At 45.7% G+C, this 19,797-nt stretch overlaps 1 protein-coding gene across 3 annotated transcripts in view; it reads right to left on the bottom strand.

The window, feature by feature from the left end:
• PLS3 (plastin 3) overlaps positions 1-1,607 on the bottom strand; it is a 165,988-nt gene extending 164,381 nt beyond the window's left edge. The window contains exon 1 of one of the 3 annotated variants that reach the window (XM_073599133.1): positions 1,433-1,607. The gene's annotated coding sequence lies outside the window, so the exon portion shown is untranslated. The remainder of the gene's footprint in view (positions 1-1,432) is intronic. The other 2 variants (XM_073599132.1, XM_073599135.1) reach the window with 2 other exon arrangements.
• Between the last annotated feature and the right edge of the window lie 18,190 nt (positions 1,608-19,797).

Raw genomic sequence — 19,797 nt, 5'->3', positions numbered from 1 at the left:
TCACAGTGGTGTGAACTGAGCCTTAGTCATTGAAATAGCACCAAGAATGCACCAATTCTAAAACTCTCAGCTACTTTTGGAGTGAAGGTTAACACCCCTGTCAGCGTTTACTGCTGCCTGTATTCCCCTCTTGGAAGATTCAGGTTCCATTCACATTTATGTGACTTCTCATGCAACTTAGGACATCAAAGTTGCATGACAAGTCGCAGCCCATTCTTTTAAATAGCCCCTGATCCAGAGAGTGTAAAGTCAGATAGATCAAAGTCGAATCAGGCAGGAATTTGAGTTGTGGTGGCCATGCTGGCACCCTCCTAACCTCCTTCAACCTAAAAAAGTTGAAGGAGCCGAGAGGAAATTCTCAAGCCAACAACGGCAACATCCAATCAGATGCGTTTTTTTTTTTTTTTTGTTTTTTTTTTTTTGGTTTTTTTTGGTATTTTGACATCCACACAGTTTAGCATGGACAGAGGAATTCAGAGACTGGGCTGAAAAAAAAAAAAAAAAAAAAAAAAAAAACCCCCACACACAACACACCATAACACACACTTAAAAAGTGTATGGCCAACTTTAGAAAACTTCTTTTGGCATCTACAGGGCAGAAAGTAAGTGAAAATCTGTTGAATGGGACACAAAAAAGACTCTAATTTGCTTGCTATGGGCTGTAGCACTCGCTCACTACTCTCTGCACAGCTTTATAGTATAAGTATATTTGAAGTGCGGTGGATAACCACAGCAACCAAGCATCATCCAAAAATACAACACTGGCTGACTGGTAGGACAAGAACCCAACTTTTGTTAACCAGCAAGCCCAAAAAATATTTAATATCCTTACATAAAAATGAGCCGCAGCCACCTGGAACAAACAAGAAATAAGTCGGCGTGCTAAATGTCCTTTCAGCACTGAAAACAGCAATTGATCACCATAGGTAATCTCATTAACCCCATAATGGCCCATTTAATCAGCTGCGGTGCTCAGACATACAATGACTAGCAACCAGACTAAAAATCAGTTTACTGCAGCAGATCTAGCAGCAATTTAGATTGGTTGCCAGCGGTTACAGCATACAATTACCACTTACAGATTGCTTGCTAGGTTTCAGCACATTATTACTGCTCGCTGATTGGTTGCTAGAGGTTACTGCACATTATTACAGCTCAGTAATTGGTTGCTAGAGGTTACTGCACATTATTACCTCACTGCCTGCACACCATGGACTGGGGAAGACCCACCAAGAGACAGAAAACTCCTATTACTTGTTAGTACTAGTAGGACTGAGCAGAGAACACACCGCTATGAAGGTGCAGGTAAGAGCAGAGCTCAGGGGAGCCGCATCCCCGGGGATGGGCTGCCAGGAATAATGACTAGTCATGCTGTGTGCAGTAGAAGGACCGGCCTGGAATAGAGAAGTCATACAGGACAAGGGACACTTACACAAAGTTAGTCCTCCCAGTGCAGCTCGTTGTCGGGTATCCAGAGGCAGCCAGCACCTCTCTCCTCCGCCGTCACCTTCCTTCCCCTCTGCCAGCTCAACCCACACAAGGGAGCGCAGCCCGGCCAGCCACAGCAGCACTCCACAGCCCCGCCCTCTGCTCCTCCACACACTGGCTGCGGCCACCCTGCTATCTCAGCCACACCGCTCTTCTCATTGGCCCCTAGTGCTGTCCATCTGCAGTCAGTCTGCCGCTGATTGGGCAGGACGCTTTAGCCTCCCCGGGTGGAGGTTGCTTGTGTGCAGGGCTGTCTTAACCCCAACCTGGACACGGTACATGTGTCCTGCACCCATCACACTGATAGAGAGAGCAGTGCACAGCCCACCCACACAAGCAGTACTAGTGGTAATCGTGGCTGGAGCTGTCCCACCATTTCTAATGATGTGTTATCCCTGCACTGTACACAGCCTGAGCCCCATTCCATTCCTTATACCCACCTACCGACTGCGGACTACGGGGACCGACCAGGGAACTTCACCGATCAGAGCTCAACACAGGCAGACCTGAGCAGATCGGAGCATGTGGACGGGAATCGGATCCAATGTGTGTGGAGCAGGAGATCCTCGTACCTGTGTACAGAGATGAGCCCTGCCCAAAGCATAGATCCCAGAAAGTCCCTGATTGGGGGCAAAGTCCCTCTTTCCTCCTCATTTATCCCTCATGTTGGTCTGATCTATATAATTGTATAGAAAATGTACTAATTATCTACCAAAAAGTCTTTCCCAGAGCTAAACCTTTCATCCAATTTCTAAATTGCTGCATTTGTATATTTCCAAAATCCAGTATAAAGGAATGATAAAAAAAAAGCTCTTGTGGGTTTAAAGTGATTGTTATGCCCTGTACACACGACCGGTTTTCCCGTCGGAATAAACTTTTTTTACAACGGAGTTCCGACAGAATTCCGCTCAAGCTGTCTTGCATACACACGGTAACACCAAAGTCTGACCGTTCAGAACGGGGTGACGTACAACACGTACGACGGGGCTAGAAAACAGAAGTTCAGTAGCCAATAGCTTCCGTCTCGTACTTGCTTCAGAGCATGCGTCGTTTTTGGTGCGTCAGAACAGAATACAGACGAGCGTTTTTCCCGATAGGAATTAGTTCCGTTGGAAAAATATAGAACATGTTCTCTATCTAAGTCCGTCTGAATTTTCGACAGAAAAAGATGGGGCATACACACGGTCGGAATATGCGATGAAAAGCTCCCATCAGACTTTTTCTGTCGGAAATTCCGCTCGTGTGTACGCGACATAAGGGTTCGGTTTAAAAAAAAAAAATAACAAACATGTTATACTTACCTCCACTGTGTAGCTCATTTTGCACAGAGTGGCCCCGAACCTCGTCTTCTGGGGTCCCCCGGCAGCTCTCGCGGTGCCTCCCCACATCAGATAACCCCCTGGGAGAAGCGCTCTCCCGGGGGGTTACTTTGCAGGCGCGCTCCAGAGTCCAGCAATCACGGTCCATAGAGGCCGGATGCAGGGCTCGGCCCCGGCACCCGCGTCATTGGATTTGATTCACAGCAGCAGGAGCCAATGGCTGTGCTGCTATCAATCTATCCAATCAAGAGCCAAGAACCCCGGGCAGAGAGACAGCGCGTCCCCGTGGGTCAAGTTCTAGGGCTCAGTTAGGTAAAACGGGGGACCGGTCACTACCAGGTGTTTTTTCACCTTAATGCATAGGATGCATTAAGGTGAAAAAACGCAAAGGTTTACAACCCCTTGAACCAAGAATATTTTTTGTACAATTCTCCTTTTAACCACTAGGCATCCGCGCTATAGCCAAAAGACGGCAACAGCGCGGACTCCAATTGCAGGGAGGGCGTCCCTGGACATCCTCCTGTCGGCGCATCGGGGAAATTCTGTGTTGGCCGTGTCCCTTGGACACAGCCAATCACAGATCGTGCTAAATGGCCAATCACAGTGGCCATTTAACACTCGATCTGAGTGTCCAATGAGAGATGATCTCATATGTAAACATATGAGATCATCTCTCATTGCCGGCTCTCCCTCCTCACACAGAGACAGCATGTGAGGAGGGAGAGCAAATGGCTGCAGCTGTGAGTGGAAAAAAAAAATAGAAAATACAGTGCCAACAGTACCTGTCAGTGCCATCTGTCCCCAGTGCCACCTGTCAGTGCCATCTGTCCCCAGTGCCATCTGTCATCAATGCCACATCAGTGTCACGTGTCATCAGTGCCACATAAGAGTGCCATCTGTCATCTGTGCCACGTATTAGTGCATCTGTCATCAGTGCCACGTATTAGTGCCATCTGTCATCAGTGCCATGTATTAGTGCCATGTGTCATCAGTGCCACATATTAGTGCCATCTGTCATCAGTGTCACGTTGCATCAGTGCCATGTATCAGTGCCATCTGTCATCAGTGCCACCTGTCAGTGTCACGTGCCATCTGTCATCAGTGCCACCTGCCAGTGTCACGTGCCATCTGTTATCAGTGTTGCGTGTCATCAGTGCCACGTATTAGTGCCATCTGTCATCAGTGCCACATATTAGTGCCATCTGTCATCAGTGCCACGTATTAATGCCATCTGTCATCAGTGCCACATGTCATCAGTGCCTTATATTAGTGCCATCTGTCATCAGTGTCACGTGTCATCAGTGCCACATATTAGTGCCATCTGTCATCAGTGCCATCAGTGCCACGTATCAGTGCCATCTGTCATCAGTGCCACATCAGTGTCACGTGTCATTGTCCTGGTGCTCAAGGGCCTTCAAAAGTGTAATAGGTAGTCAACAAGTTAGATGTGTAATTTATGCTCCTAGAACACCTGATGGTGCTCCCTGCATGTTGGGCCTCTCTATGTGGCCAGGCAGTGAAAAAGTCCCACACGTGGTATTGTAATACTCAGGAGGAGTAGCAGAATGTATTTTGGGGTGTCATTTGTGATAAACACATGCCATGTGAGAGAAATAACCTATTACAATGACAATTTTGTGGGAAAAAAAAATCTTCATTTTGCCAAGAATTGTGGGGAAAAAAAAATGACAACTTCAAAAACCTCAACATGCATCTTACTAAATACCTTGGAATGTCTACTTTCAAAAAGGGGGTCATTTGGGGGGTATTTGTTTTTTCCTGGCTTGTTAGGCTGGATTCACACCTATTCAGTTTTAGTGCTTTTTGCATTTTGCAGATTTGCACTACAGAACGTGTTCCATAGAAAACAATGTTAAATGGGCTGTAGTGCAAATCTGCAAAATGCAAAAGGCATTAAAAATGCATAGGTGTGAATCAGGCCTTAGGCTCGATTCACACCTATGCATGTTGCTTTTGAGCGTTTTTGGAGGTTTTTTTTTCATGCTTAGCACGTTTTTGAGCAGCGTTTTTGTAGCGTTTTTGCTGCGTTTTTGCGGCGTTTTTGCCGCGATTTGCGTTTTGCGGTTTTTTTTTTTTTTTTCATTTTTTTTTTACAGTCTTAAAAAAAAATTACAAAAAAAAACGGCAAAAACGCACCAAAAACGCACCAAAAACGCTGCAGAAACGGTGCACTTGCGTTTTTGATGCTTGTCCATTGAAATCCATTACATGCAAAACGCTGCTTTTTGCATGAAAAAAAGTCCCCGACCCTTTCCAAAAACGCAGAGATACAAAAAAGCATTGATGTGAACATGTTCCATAGGAACCCATGTTAAAAAATTCCCATGCATTTCTGCAAAATGCAAAATGCATCAAAAAACGCGCTAGTGTGAATGGAGCCTTAGGGTCGCAAGAAATGAGATAGGCACCAATACATCAGGTGTGATCAATTTTTTTATGATTTGTACCACAGCTTGTAGACTCTCTAACTTTCACAAAGACCAAATAATATCCACTAATTTGGGTTATTTTTACCAAAGATATGTAGCAGTATAAATTGTGGACAAAATTTATGAAGAAAAATTAATAAAAATTTTATCACAGAAACTAAGAAAAATGCTTTTTTTTTCAAAATTTTCGGACTTTTTTCATTTATAGCGCAAAAAAATCCCAGAGGTGATCAAATACCACCAAAAGAAAGCTCTATTTGTATGAGAAAAAGGACAAAAAATTAATTTGGGTACAGTATTACATGACTGAATAATTGCCATTAAAAGTGTGAGAGCACCGAAAGCTGAAAATTGGTCTGGTCACGAGGGGGGTTTAAGTGCCCAGTTGTCAAGTGGTTAAGGGGGTTTGTCCTATGCCTACATACATTTGCTAAGAGGTGTTCCTCGTTCCCATGTCAGAAAGTTGGGAAGTATGCCAGTGCGCTGCCAGTGCTGATTACTGTACTGTGCCCTCCTGTCCCCCCCATATTGTGCCTTCCTGCCCCCCCCTGTACTCTGCCCTCCTGCCCCCCCCCCCCTGTACTATGCCCTCTTGGACCTCCCCATACTGCGGCCTCCTAACTCCTCATACAGTGCTCTTCTGTAACCCCCTGTACTGTGCCCTTCTGTCCCCCTCTGTACTGTGCTTTTTTGCCCCCCCTGTACTGTGCCCTCCTGCCCCCCGTACTGTGCCCTCCTGGCCCACGTACTGTGCCTTCCTGCCCCCCTCTCCTTCTTGTTCCTCTTGTCCCCCCCCCGTACTGTGCCTTAGTGTCCCCCCCTGTACTGTGCCCTCCTGGCCTCCGTACTGTGCCTTCCTGCCCCCCTCTCTGTACTGTTTCCTCCTGTCCCCCCCTGTACTGTGCCTTACTGTATCCCCTGTACTGTGCCCTCCTGCCCCCCCTGTACTGTGCCATCCTGCCTCCCATACTGTGCCCTCCTGCAGCCCCCGTACTATGCCCTCCTGCTTGCCCTACTGTGCCCCCCGGCAAACTCTGTACCGTGCACTCCTGACCCTGTACTGTGCCCTCCTGGCACCCCCCCAGGTACAGTGCCATTCTACCCACCCTCTACTGTGCCCTCCTACCTGCTCTGTATTGTGCCCTCCTGTCCGCCCTGTACTGTACTCTCCTGCTCCCCTTCCCACCCTGTACTGTGCCCTCCTGCACCTCTGTACTGTGCCCTTCTGACCACCCTGTATTGTGCCCTCCTGCCTCCCTGTACTGTGCCCTCCTGGCCGCCCTGTATTGTGCCCTGCTGTACTGTCCACCTTCTGCCCGCCCTTTATTGTGCCGAGCTACCCACCTTGTACTCTACCCTCCTACTCGCCCTCTACTGTGCCCTTCTGCCAGCCCTGTACTGTGTATAGACATACATATATAAAATCCACTGACAGGCTGGGAGAGGCATTTATGACAGGAGGGCATGTGGACAGGGAGGGGGATAGTGTAAAAAAGTAGTGCGAGCAGTGTGTATAGGAAAAAAAGAGGGTCAGTGTATATAGGGGTGAAGTGTGTAGAGAGGGTGCAACAGTGTGTACAGGGGGTAAAACCCCCTTAGCTCCAGAAGGTTTTACCCCTTTCATGACCCCTTTCTCCTCTGTAAATCTAAAGTGGTAACCTGTAAAGGCTTTTAAAGGCTTTTAAAAATGTATTTAGTTTGTCGCCACTGCACGTTGGTGCGCAATTTTAAAGCATGTCATGTTTGGTATCCATGTACTCGGCCTAAGATCATCTTTTTTATTTCATCAAACATTTGGGCATTATAATGTGTTTTAGTGCATTAAAATTTTAAAAAGTGTGTTTTTTCCTCAGAAAATGCGTTTGAAAAATCGCTGCGCAAATACTGTGTGAAAAAAAAAAATGAAACACCCACCATTTTAATCTGTAGGGCATTTGCTTTAAAAAATATATAATGTTTGGGGGTTCAAAGTAATTTTATTGCAAAAAAAAATAATTTTTTCATGTAAACAAAAAGTGTCAAAAAGGGCTTTGTCTTCAAGTGGTTAGAAGAGTGGGTGATGTGTGACATAAGCTTCTAAATGTTGTGCATAAAATGCCAGGACAGTTCAAACCCCCCCAAATGACCCCATTTTGGAAAGTAGACACCCCAAGCTATTTGCTGAGAGGCATGTCGAGTCCATGGAATATTTTATATTGTGACACAAGTTGCAGGAAAGAGACAAATGTTTTTTTTTTTTTTTGCACAAAGTTGTCACTAAATGATATATTGCTCAAACATGCCATGGGAATATGTGAAATTACACCCCAAAATACATTCTGTTGCTTCTCCTGAGTACGGGGATACCACATGTGTGAGACTTTTTGGGAGCCTAGCCATGTACGGGACCCCGAAAACCAAGCACTGCCTTCAGGCTTTCTAAGGGCGTAAATTTTTGATTTCACTCTTCACTGCCTATCACAGTTTCGGAGGCCATGGAATGCCCAGGTGGCACAAAACCCCCCCAAATGACCCCATTTTGGAAAGTAGACACCCCAAGTTATTTGCTGAGAGGTATAGTGAGTATTTTGCAGACCTCACTTTTTGTCACAAAGTTTTAAAAATTGAAAAAAGAAAAAAAAATGTTTTTTCTTGTCTTTCTTCATTTTCAAAAACAAATGAGAGCTGCAAAATACTCACCATGCCTCTCAGCAAATAGCTTGGGGTGTCTACTTTCCAAAATGGGGTCATTTGAGGGGGTTTGTGCCACCTGGGCATTCCATGGCCTCCGAAACTGTGATAGGCAGTGAAGAGTGAAATCAAAAATTTACACCCTTAGAAATCCTGAAGGCGGTGATTGGTTTTCGGGGCCCCGTACTCAGCTAGGCTCCCAAAAAGTCCCACACATGTGGTATCCCCATACTCAGGAGAAGCAGCTAAATGTATTTTGGGGTGCAATTCCACATATGCCCATGGCCTGTGTGAGCAATATATCATTTAGTGACAACTTTGTGCAAAAAAAAAAAAAAATTTGTCACTTTCCCGCAACTTGTGTCAAAATATAAAATATTCCATGGACTCAACATGCCTCTCAGCAAATAGCTTGGGGTGTCTACTTTCCAAAATGGGGTCATTTGATGGGGTTTTGTGCCATCTGGGCATTTTATGGCCTTCAAAACTGTGATAGGTAGTGAGGAGTGAAATCAAAAATTTACGCCCTTAGAAATCCTGAAGGCGGTGATTAGTTTTCAGGGCCCCGTACACGGCTAGGCTCCCAAAAAGTCCCACACATGTGGTATCCCCGTACTCAGGAGAAGCAGCTGAATGTATTTTGGGGTGCAATTCCACATAGACCCATGGCCTGTGTGAGCAATATATCATTTAGTGACAACTTTTTGTAAATATTTTTTTTTTTTTATCATTATTCAATCACTTGGGACAAAAAAAATAAATATTCAATGGGTTCAACATGCCTCTCAGCAATTTCCTTGGGGTGTCTACTTTCCAAAATGGGGTCATTTGGGGAGGTTTTCTACTGCCCTGCCATTTTAGCACCTCAAGAAATGACATAGGCAGTCATAAACTAAAAGCTGTGTAAATTCCAGAAAATGTACCCTAGTTTGTAGACGCTATAACTTTTGCGCAAACCAATAAATATACGCTTATTGACATTTTTTTTACCAAAGACATGTGGCCGAATACATTTTGGCCTAAATGTATGACTAAAATTGAGTTTATTGGATTTTTTTTATAACAAACAGTAGAAAATATCATTTTTTTTCAAAATGTTCGGTCTTTTTCCGTTTATAGCGCAAAAAATAAAAACGGCAGAGGTGATCAAATACCATCAAAAGAAAGCTCTATTTGTGGGAAGAAAAGGACGCAAATTTCGTTTGGGTACAGCATTGCATGACCGCGCAATTAGCAGTTAAATCGACTCAGTGCCAAATTGGAAAAAGTCCTCTGATCCTTAAGCAGCATAATGGTCCGGTCCTTAAGTGGTTAACTGACGTCCAGGGGCGGTACAAAGGAGGGGCGGGTGCCCTGGGCAGAGTGTGGGCAGGGCTGGTGCAAGCATTTTTGACACCCTAGGCGAAACTTCATTTTGCCGCACCCCCCTTGGCTCCACCCCTGACTCCACCCCCTTTGCCCTACCCATGTATACCCCACCTCTTTAATGAAGCGCCTATCAAATGCAGCCCAACAGTGCCCATCAAATGCAGCCTCACCAGCGCCCATTAATGCAGCCTACCATCGCCCATCAATGCAGCCTCACCAGCGCCCATCAATGTTGCCTACTAGTGCCCATCAATAAATGTTTGCTTGCTTTCATTCATACAGGAATTGGGACTCAGACACAGTCCTCCGCCTCCACTGCGCCTCTGACACTATGTGCGAACAGAGCGGCGGCTGCCTGCTGATGCTGAGACTTAGTTGCTTGTTGCAGAGAGAAGATAGTAGGAACACCAATGGCCAGGCGCCCCTAGGCAGCAGTGTGCCCTAGGCGGCTGCCTATTGGTAGCACCGGCCCTGAGTGTGGGAGGGGGCGGGTTGTTAGCAGGCAGAAGAGTATCATTATCCTATGCTCCGTACTGCCACTACAGCTTGCATCAAAAGAGAGCAGAAGATTCCTGATTGCCAAACTTCTCTCTGAGGCAGTAGACACGCCCCTTTTTAGAAAGGGAGAACGCCCTCTCCCTCTGCTCTCTCCCTCGGCTCTTTCCCTCGGCTCTCTCCCTGGGTTCCTGTTAGTGTGTCTGGCTGAGTCGGGGCTTTCAGAGTAGAAGCTCCCGTACAGGTGGGCGGAGCTAGAAAAGACGATTACACAGGAGCCCCGATCAATGTTTCCTGCCCAGCACACTAGAGAGCTCTCCCCGAGTGATGATCTGAGACAGATAGCAGACTGCATCTTCTCCCTGTGAGTCTTGACCTCTGCCTTCCACCCTGTACTATGCTGTCTGTAAACCTGCTCTGCACCTTGCATTACAGGTTTAATAAGAGAGAAAGTCAATTTATTGAATAGGTTAGGAATACACTGGGACCTCTGAGGTGATACATAGATGTATTCCACGTACACATCTTTTTAACCACTTACCTACTGGGCACTTAAACCCCCTTCCTAACCAGACCAATTTTCAGCTTTCAGCGCTCTCACATTTTGAATGACAATTACTCACTCATGCAACACTGTACCCATATGACATTTTTTTCCTTTTTTTCACACAAATAGAGCTTTCTTTTGGTGGTATTTGATCACCTCTGAGTTTTTTATTTTTTTGCGCTATATATAAAAAAAAGGCCAACAATTCTTTGTTTCTGGTATAAAATTTTGCAAATTAGCAATTTTTCTTCATAAATTTTGTCCAAATTTATACTGATAAATATCTTTGGTAAAAATAACCCAAATCAGTGTATATTATTTAGTCTTTGTGAAGGTTATAGAGACTACAAGCTATGGTGCCAATCACACCTGATGTACCGATGGCCTATCTCAGTTCTTGAGACCCTAACAAGCCAGGACAGTACAAATACTCCCCAAATGAACCCTTTTTTTGGAAAGTAGATATTCCAAGGTATTTAGTAAGAGGCATGTTGAGTTTTTTGAAGTTGTATTTTTTTCCCAATTCTTTGCAAAATTAGATTTTTTTTCTTTTCACAAAATTGTCATATTAACAGGTTATTTCTCACACACACAGCACATGCATACCATAAATTACCCCCCAAAATACATTCGGCTACTCCTCCTGTGTATGGGGATACCAGATGTGCCCAACATGCAGGGAGCTTCGTCAGGCGTTCTGGGAGCAAAAATTACTGTCAGGAAAGGTTCCACCTGCTGGTGGCGCTGTCGGACATTTTGCTTGCAGTACTGATATCCACCAGTGGGTGTCTCCTGGCAGTCTGGAACTGTCAGGAAAGGTTTCATCTGCTGGTGGCACTATCTGATCCTTGGGCCACAGTACTGGAGTCCATCAGCGGATGTTTCCTGGCAGTGTGGAGCCAACATTATATTAATAGTATTAATAGTATAGTATTAATTCCCAGAAAACACACACACACTTGCCTAGGTATCAACCTTGAGTACCTGACCTGAACCTGTGATCCCTGACAAAGACCTTGGTACCTGAACCCTGTGCCCTGTACCTGAACCTGTCCCTCCTGTGACCCTTTTACCTTTGCCCTGCAGCCTGATCCGTCCATCCTCTCCCTGTCCTGTTTGCTCCCTGCCCCCATCTGCTGATCTCCCATTAATGACCCTGGCCTGGCTACGTTTCGATTCTGGTATTCCCCATTTATTGTATATACCTGTCTGACTGTTGTTATTTGTGGGTCTCTGTCTGGTAGTTGGTTTGTTGTGCACTGTGTTGTATTGGAGGTGTTTGTATTTATATTATACTTACTTTAATAAATTACTCTATTTTCACTTTACATGCGTTTGGTTTCCTTTGTTGCTGTCCACACAGTTCTGGTCACACCTGATTCATGACAGTATACCAAGGCTATCCCTGACCAGAAGTGACTGCACAGAGGAACCATCCCAGTTCTGTTTGCTTTGCTGAAAATTAATTATGATGAGATTATTGTTTATTATTCTCTGATGGCGTCAGAGAGTGGTGAATATTGCCGCCAGACACTAAAAGATTGGACCAGTGACCAGCGGCTAGAGAACATTCGTTTATCTCACTCCCTGGTTGATCAGGGCTATATGCTGTTTGGGGATGTTCAGCCTTTAATTCAAATGTGCGCAGAGCTAGCCTTGCCCTGTATTCCAAAGGGCTGTGATGATTTTTCTCCCCTTTTCAGTGTTAATCAGGTCATGTTTCTGGTGTGACTTTTGGAGGATGACTTTACATACTTTTTCGAACATTACTCAGCTTGTTCCCAACAGGTGACAATGGAGTGTGTTCATTCTGTACAGTCCTTTGTCAGACAGGCAGTAAGTAAACCGCAGTTTGTCCAACCGTTACTCCTAGCATGGTCTGATATATTGCAGTCAGCCTCAGCCAGCCCACAACAAACCATTTCTGCTACCAGACACCCGCCTGCCCAAATGTCTTTTCCCCCATCACCCATGACAACCTCAGTCTCAGCCCCATGTACTCTGCTTCCCACCAAAAACCAATACCCTGTTTCTGCTCGCTGCACCTATCCTGCCTTTAATCCACCTGCCTCTTCTCTGCTGCCTACAACAACCCCACAGGAACTTCCTCTAGCCACTGTTCCCTCTTCCCTACCATATTCCAGCACTTCTCTTCAGTCTGCTTCACCCCTTACCTACAGTCCTGCAGTCTCCTACAGAACTCCAGTGGCTAAGCCAAAGAAGAAACTGAAGTTTTCTCCGACTCGATCCTGCCATTAACCCAATCTGCCTCCACACCAGCCAATCTGCTCCAGCCTGAAGTTCCTGTGCCCATGTCCCAGCCTGAAGTTCTGGTGCCTGTGTCCCAGCCTGAAGTTCCGGTGCTCATGTCCCAGCCTGAAGTTCCGGTGCCCATTTCCCGGCCTGAAGTTCCAGTGCCCGTTTCCCGGCCTGAAGTTCCGGTGCCCGTTTCCCGGCCTGAAGTTCCGGTGCCCGTTTGCCGGCCGGAAGTACCAAGCCCATGGAGCTGATGCCCGTTACCCAGCCCATGGAGCCAGTGCCCATTGCTCAGCCCATGGGGCCGGTGCCTGTTGCCCAGCCTGTGGGGCCATTGCCCATTACCCAGCCTGTGGAGTCGGTGCCCACTATTCAGCCTGCTGAACCAGTGTCCGTCACCCGGCCTGTTGAGCCAGTACCCATCACCTAGCTTGCTGAGCCAGTGCCCGTTACCCAGCCTAATGTGCCGGTGCCTGTTACCCAGCTTGTTGGGCCGGTGCCCATTACCCAGCCTGCCGATACGGTGCTCGCTGCCCAGCCAGATGACCTGGTGCCTGCTACCCAGCCAGATGACCAGGAGCCTGCTGCCCAGCCAGATGACCTGGAGCCTGCTACCCAGCCAGATGACCCAGAACCTGTTGCCCAGCCAGATGACCCGGAGCCTGCTGCCCAACCAGATGTGCCCCTGTCTGCTGCCCAGCCTGATGTGCCCCTGTCTGCTGCCCAGCCTGATGTACCCCTGTCTGCTGCCCAGCCTGATGTGCCTGCTGCCCAGCCTGAAGTGCCCGCTGCCCAGTTTGATGTGCTTACTGCCCAGCTTGATTTGCCCGTTGCACAGCTCGATGTGCCTGCTGTCCAGCTCAAAATGCCTGTGCCTGCTGTCCAGCTATACGTGCCTGCTGCCCAGCTTGACGCTTCTGCTGCCCAGCTTGATGTGCCTGTGCCTGCTGCCCAGCTTGATGGGCCCGCCGCCCAGCTTAACGTGCTTGTGCCCACTGCCTGGCTTGATGTGCCACTGCTCGCTGCCCAGCTTGATGTGCCTGTGCCTGCTGCCCAGCTTGATGTGCCTGTGCCTTCTGCCCAGCTTGATGTGCCTGTGCCTGCTGCCCAGCTTGATGTGCCTGTGCCTGCTGCGCTGTGAGCAATACAAATCCAGCCCACAACCAATCTCTCCCCCTCTTCTCTCACACTGTACCGATCGGTCCGGAGAGGGCAGAGCTAAGCCGGACATGCGCCGTCTTGTTTACAAATGAGTGTTCAAATGATGGAATGATCACGTGGTAAATGGCCACTGTCCTTATGACATCACAGGGGGCAGGCTCTCCAGGTGACATCATCTGATGGGCACACTCCATGGCTATATAACAGATGCCAGATAGCGGACAACACAACAGAGGAAGACAGCAACAAAAGAACTGCAGCTTTTTAATTTTTTCAGCGGGTAACCAGTGGCGAGGAAGAAGATGATGGCAGGAGAGAAGGCATCGGGGAAGACAGCGGCGGGAGGAGAAGACGGTGGCGAGAGGAGAAGATGGCAGTGGGAGAGACGGTGGGAAGAGACGGCGGCAGAGAGGACAGCACAGACAGAGCTGTTAATAAAGGAATTGTCAAAAACCGTCTCTTTTTTTTTTTTATGGGTAGGGGTACGATGTAGCCAGACCCACTTTTTGCCGCAGAGTACAGGAAACCTTCTCCCCAGTAGGGGCGCCAGTGCATTACTTTGCCGAGGGTCCTATGATGCTGTTTAGATGGCACTGCATGTGTGATGTGTCCACAAATTATGGAGTGTGCACGCTGGAAGAGCCCTGTGTGTGTCTACTCCCCCCATCATCATTGCAGGACAGGAGTTATTATTAATGAGTGATCGCCCAGCTCCCTGAGCATGAGATTGCTGTAGAGCTGAAGGAGATTTCCCTTCACTTCTTGTCCCATAGCGAAAACATAAAATGAGAGTAAATCCCTCCATAGTGAAGAAATCCCTAGATTTAGTGTCCCCATTGGAAGATTTCTTCTCTATTCCTGTTCTTATGACAACCCAAATCTTGAGATTTGAATGTCCCAATCACAGATGCCTCCATGATGGGAGATCGGGACAGTCATCAGCACCTCTTCCAATCACAGAGCGCCTTTCATTCATGGAAAATGAATGCAAGACTTTTTTGAATGGAGGAGGTGTTGAGCAAGTGACTTATTATTTTTACTGTGCAAATGATCAGCAATCTTTAGTGAAGTCAGAACTCTTACTATGCATACTTGGTCCATGGCAATGCCTCAAAAAGCGCTGAAGCCATTGGATCAGCATGACAGCCAGACAGCTAACATTATCAGAAGGAAAGGTCAGTGATGGCATCCTACATATTCTGTAGACAGTCTGAAGTGATCATTCACAAGAACAGATCTGTGTGTCTGCTTGTGGCGTCTGCATTGTGTTGAGCATTTCTAATTATAGACAAGAAGATAAAGATACATCTATATTTAACTAATTAGAGGTTGTGCAGAGACTAGATTGAGCAGAGTATCCACATGGACCCCACATAGAGAGTTGTATATACAATATAGCTGCAAGGAAAATACAATAAGTCAGAAGTGTGTGGAGCCAAATATATCTCATACATTATTAATCCGTGTCTGTGATAGAGCTGGCGAGCATTGTTACCATTCTATTATGCAGTCATTAGTATGTATAAATAGGTTTTAACCTTGTAGTGAGATTGATTTTCCAGCATCTAATTGAGATGTTCATTAGTGAAGAATAAAACATTCTTATATACCAAGCACTCATCAAATGCCTTTCATTTTATTACTGGACATTGGGTACTATATCCAAGGTTTCTGAATTAGAAGTAATCAGCATCATGACATTATTAATACATAGCTCCCAACTGTCCCTGATTTCGAGGGACTGTCCCTGATTTGGAGCAATGTCTCGCTGTCCCTCTTTCCCCCTCATTTGTCCCTCATTTTGGTCTGATCTATATAGTTATATATAAAATTCACTTTTTATCTTTCAAAAAGTGTTTTCCAGTGCCAAACCTTTCATCCAAATTCTAAATTGCTGCATTTGTAAATTTTAAGAGCCAATATAAAGGAATAGTAGTGGCAAAAAAAGCCCATGTGGATTTAAATAACCTTTTTTGGGGGGGGGGGGTTAAGTCTCCTTTAGGGGGGTGTGGCAGGGGGTGTGTCCTATGCCTACATATGTTATCTAGTAGGTGTCCCTCATTCCCATCTCAAAATGTTGGGAGGTATGCATTAAAAGTAAGATAAAGGTAGCCTCATATTTCAGGAACATATAATCCAATGAAAGCGTCAAACAAAACGTTCAAGAGTCCAATGTAATTTAATGATAAAATTATATAGTTACATAGTAGGTGAGGTTGAAAAAAGACACAAGTCCATCAAGTCCAACCTATGTGTGTGATTATGTGTCAGTAAAATTGATTTATAGCAGAATAAATCCAACACGTTTCAAGGTCCAAGCACACTCCCTCTTCATCAGGGCTGTTATATCAACACAGGTTGACTAGAGAAGCAGTTTAACTGCTTGCCGACCAGCCACCACAGTTATATGCGGCAGGTTGGCTCGGCTGCGTGAATCGCCGTAGCTATACGTCAGTTCGTTTAACAGCTATAGCAGGTATGTGACGCATCGCCAGGGGCCCATGTACATGGCCGATGGCCGCGATGTCCGCTGGCCACCCGCGATCACTCCACAGAGAGCCAGAACAGGGATCTGTCAATGAAAACAAGCAGATCCACGTTCTGACAGGGGAGTAGTGAGAGATCGTCTGTTCCTAGTGATCAGGAACAACGATCTCTCTCTACTCTCAGTCAGTCCCATCCCCCCACAGTTAGAAACACCTCCCTAGGGAACACTTAACCCCTTGATTGCCCCCTAGTGTTAACCCCATCTTTGCCAGTGTCTGTTATCCTTGCCAGTGTCCCAAAAAAGTGTCAAAAGTGTCCGATCTGTCCGCCTTAATATCAGAGTCCCGCTAAAAACCACTGATCACTGCCATTACTAGTAAAAAAAAATGTAATAAAAATGCCATAAATCTATCCCATAGTTTGTAGGCGCTAAAACTTTTGCGCAAACCAATCAATATACACTCATTGCGATTTTTTTTTTTTTTTTACCAAAAATATTTAGAAGAATACATATTGGCCTAAACCAATGAAGATTTTTTTGGGGGATATTATAGCAAAAAGTAAAAAATATATTTTTTTCTTCAAAATTGTCAGTCTTTTTTTGTTTATAGCCCAAAAAATAAACCCACAGAGGTGAGGCAAATGGGCGTACAGGTACTTCCCTTTAAAATTTGCCACCTTTCGGGCACGCACCCGCCGCTCGCCGCAGGAGCGTGCCCGCGGGTCCCGGGAACTCGATGTTCTCTGGCAGTCCGCGATTGCGGTGTGGAGAGGTAGAACGGGGAGATGCCTATGTAAACATGACAGAGGTCTACTGCTCCCTGTGACCGGGAGCAGTGATCACTGTCATGTCCTAGGTAGCCCCTCCCTCCCACAGTTAGAATCATTCCCTAGGACACACTTAATCCCTTCATCGCCCCCTAGTGATTAACCCCTTCCCTGCCAGTGGCATTTACACAGTAATCCGTGCATTTTTATAGTACTGATCGCTGTATAAATGACAATGGTCCCAAAATAGTGTCAGAAGTGTCCGATGTGTCCGCCATAATGTTGCAATCACGATCAAGATTGCAGATCGCTGCCATTACTAATAAAAAAATGAATAATAAAAATGCCATAAAACTATCCCCTATTTTGTAGACACTATAAATTTTGTGCAAACCAATCTATATACGCTTATTGTTTTTTTTTTTTTTTTTTTTACCAACAATATGTAGAAGAATACATATCGGCCTAAACTGAGGAAAAAATTTGTTTTTTTATATATTTTTGGGGGATATTTATTATAGCAAAAGAAAAAATATTGCTTTTTTTTTCAAAATTTGTTGCTTTTTTTTGTTTATAGCGCAAAAAACAAAAAACGCAGAGGTGATTGAACACCACCAAAAGAAAGCTCTATTTGTGGGAAAAAAAGGACGTCAATTTTGTTTGGGTACAACAACACATGACCGCACAATTGTCAGTTAAAGTGACGCAGTGCTGAATCTCAAAAAGTGCTTTGGTCAGGAAGGGGGTAAAATTTTTCCGGGGCTGAAGTGGTTAAAGTGACGCAGTGCCATATCATAAAAAATGGCCTGGTCATTAAGGGGGTAAATCTTCCAGGGCTGAAGAGGTTAATAAACATAAAATGGTGCCTGCTTCCCTGTGTTATGCCAATCAAGCAACAGTTTGACAGCATCTTTAGTCACAGTTTGTAAGTTACCGAACCAAAAGAGAGTGATCTGTATTCCGCCTGCATGTACAGGTGAAAATATTAGATTTTTTGTGCTTTAATTGCAATATTTTTCAAGTTGGTAAGGGGTCTCTTTAAGGATCTCAATTCTGAAACATATTCAAAAGTAAGTCAGCAGTAGTAAGTAGTAGTAGTAAGCAGGTCCCATATTTTTATTTCAAAAGGTTCCCATTACTATGACATTTTCTCTTTTATCTTATTTACGGAACTAGTTTCAAAGATCTGTGGTTATAGGAGGTGGCACATATGAAGTGGCGTGGAGAGGAGACCATTGAAATGACAAGTTTCTTCTAGGGACGGGTCAGTTATCTTTATTTTAACAGCTCTGTCCCACAAGATCCCTTTAAACCTGAAACAGTTGTACCTGCCTGAAGGCCTCCCCTGCTTCTCCTGCCCAGCTCTCTCTTCCCCTGCTCCTCCTGCCCAGCTCTCTCTTCCCCTGCTCCTCCTGCCGAGCTCTCGTCTCCCCTGCTCCTCCTTCCCAGCTCTCTCTTCCCCTGCTTCTCCTGCCTAGCTCTCTCTTCCCCTGCTCCTCCTGCCCAGCTCTCGCCTCCCCTGCTCCTCCTGCCCGGCTCTCTCTTCCCCTGCTCCTCCTGCCGAGCTCTCGTCTCCCCTGCTCCTCCTGCCTGGCTCTCTCTTCCCCTGCTCCTCCTGTCGAGCTCTCGTCTCCCCTGCTCCTCCTGCCCGGCTCTCTCTTCCCCTGCTCCTCCTGCTGAGCTCTCTCCTTCCCTGCTCTGGAACTTCTCACCCTGTTCCGCGCAGCTCTCACTCTGACAGCACTGGAAAGGAGCAGTTTAGTCCAGGGTCAGCAATGCAGAGATGCGAACTAGCCTTCACCTGGCCACGGACGACTGGTAGACTGCGATCGAAGGGTTGCCGAACCCAGCCCTACACCTTACCTTAGCTGATTATGTAGAATCCCCTTCTTTCTGATTGTGCCTGTTCTCACTTATATGCTATTACGCCCTATGCTCTATATTCAATAAAATGTATGATCTTTTTTTTTTTTAATGTATTCAGGCTTTATTGATCCAATCGAATTCAATAGGAATGCCTGTAAATGCACAATACACGCATTTTCACGTGCATCTTTACACCTAAAGAATTCCTTTCCTCCTATAGAACTGCTCTCCTCCCCTTGCCCAGCCCAGGAAAAAAATCCTGATGCTTGATAAACATGAAAAAGCTCAGGTGTGAATGCAGGCTTATTCAGCACCCACAAAAGTGATGTGAGAGGAGGTCCTCACCTTGCCTCTGGACCCTTCAACTTGTTTAGCTTTTTTGAAAAAAAAAAAAAAGGACGCAGCGCAGAAACACAGATTTTTTTTTTCCAAATCAACAAATATACGTATTTAAAAACTACACATTAGCATAAAAAAAACAGGAAAAAAGGGTTGGAGAAAAGTATCAAGTCACCTAAATCCATCTATAAAATGCAAGTCATAATTAAAGGAGTGATTTATCCTGTATATAGGCTAAATTGTTTCTATATTGGTTGGATTATCTACTGCTATGAGTTTAGCATTGGAGGTATGGGAGAGTTGCATAATAAAATAACCTGAGTTTTGGGTGTTCTCAGGTTGCCAGGAGTAGATACTGTAGAAGTATAGATGCAGGTAGTTGATTAGCCTACAGCAAGGGTGTTCAATGTGGCCCTCGACCTCTAACCAGGGAAGCGCACTTCTGCAGGTTTGGTGTGCCTCCAGAAAGTGCACCAAATCTGTATATAACAATAATAATAGAAGTCTATGGAAAAGCGCATTTAACCCACAGGAAAGTGCAGGTAAATCACAGCGCATCAGTGTGAAAGCAGCCTTTCACACT

This window comes from Aquarana catesbeiana, linkage group LG09 (assembly GCF_042186555.1).
Source record: "Aquarana catesbeiana isolate 2022-GZ linkage group LG09, ASM4218655v1, whole genome shotgun sequence".
Classification (NCBI taxonomy): Eukaryota; Metazoa; Chordata; class Amphibia; order Anura; family Ranidae; genus Aquarana; species Aquarana catesbeiana.
This window is presented reverse-complemented; position numbering and strand designations above follow the sequence as displayed.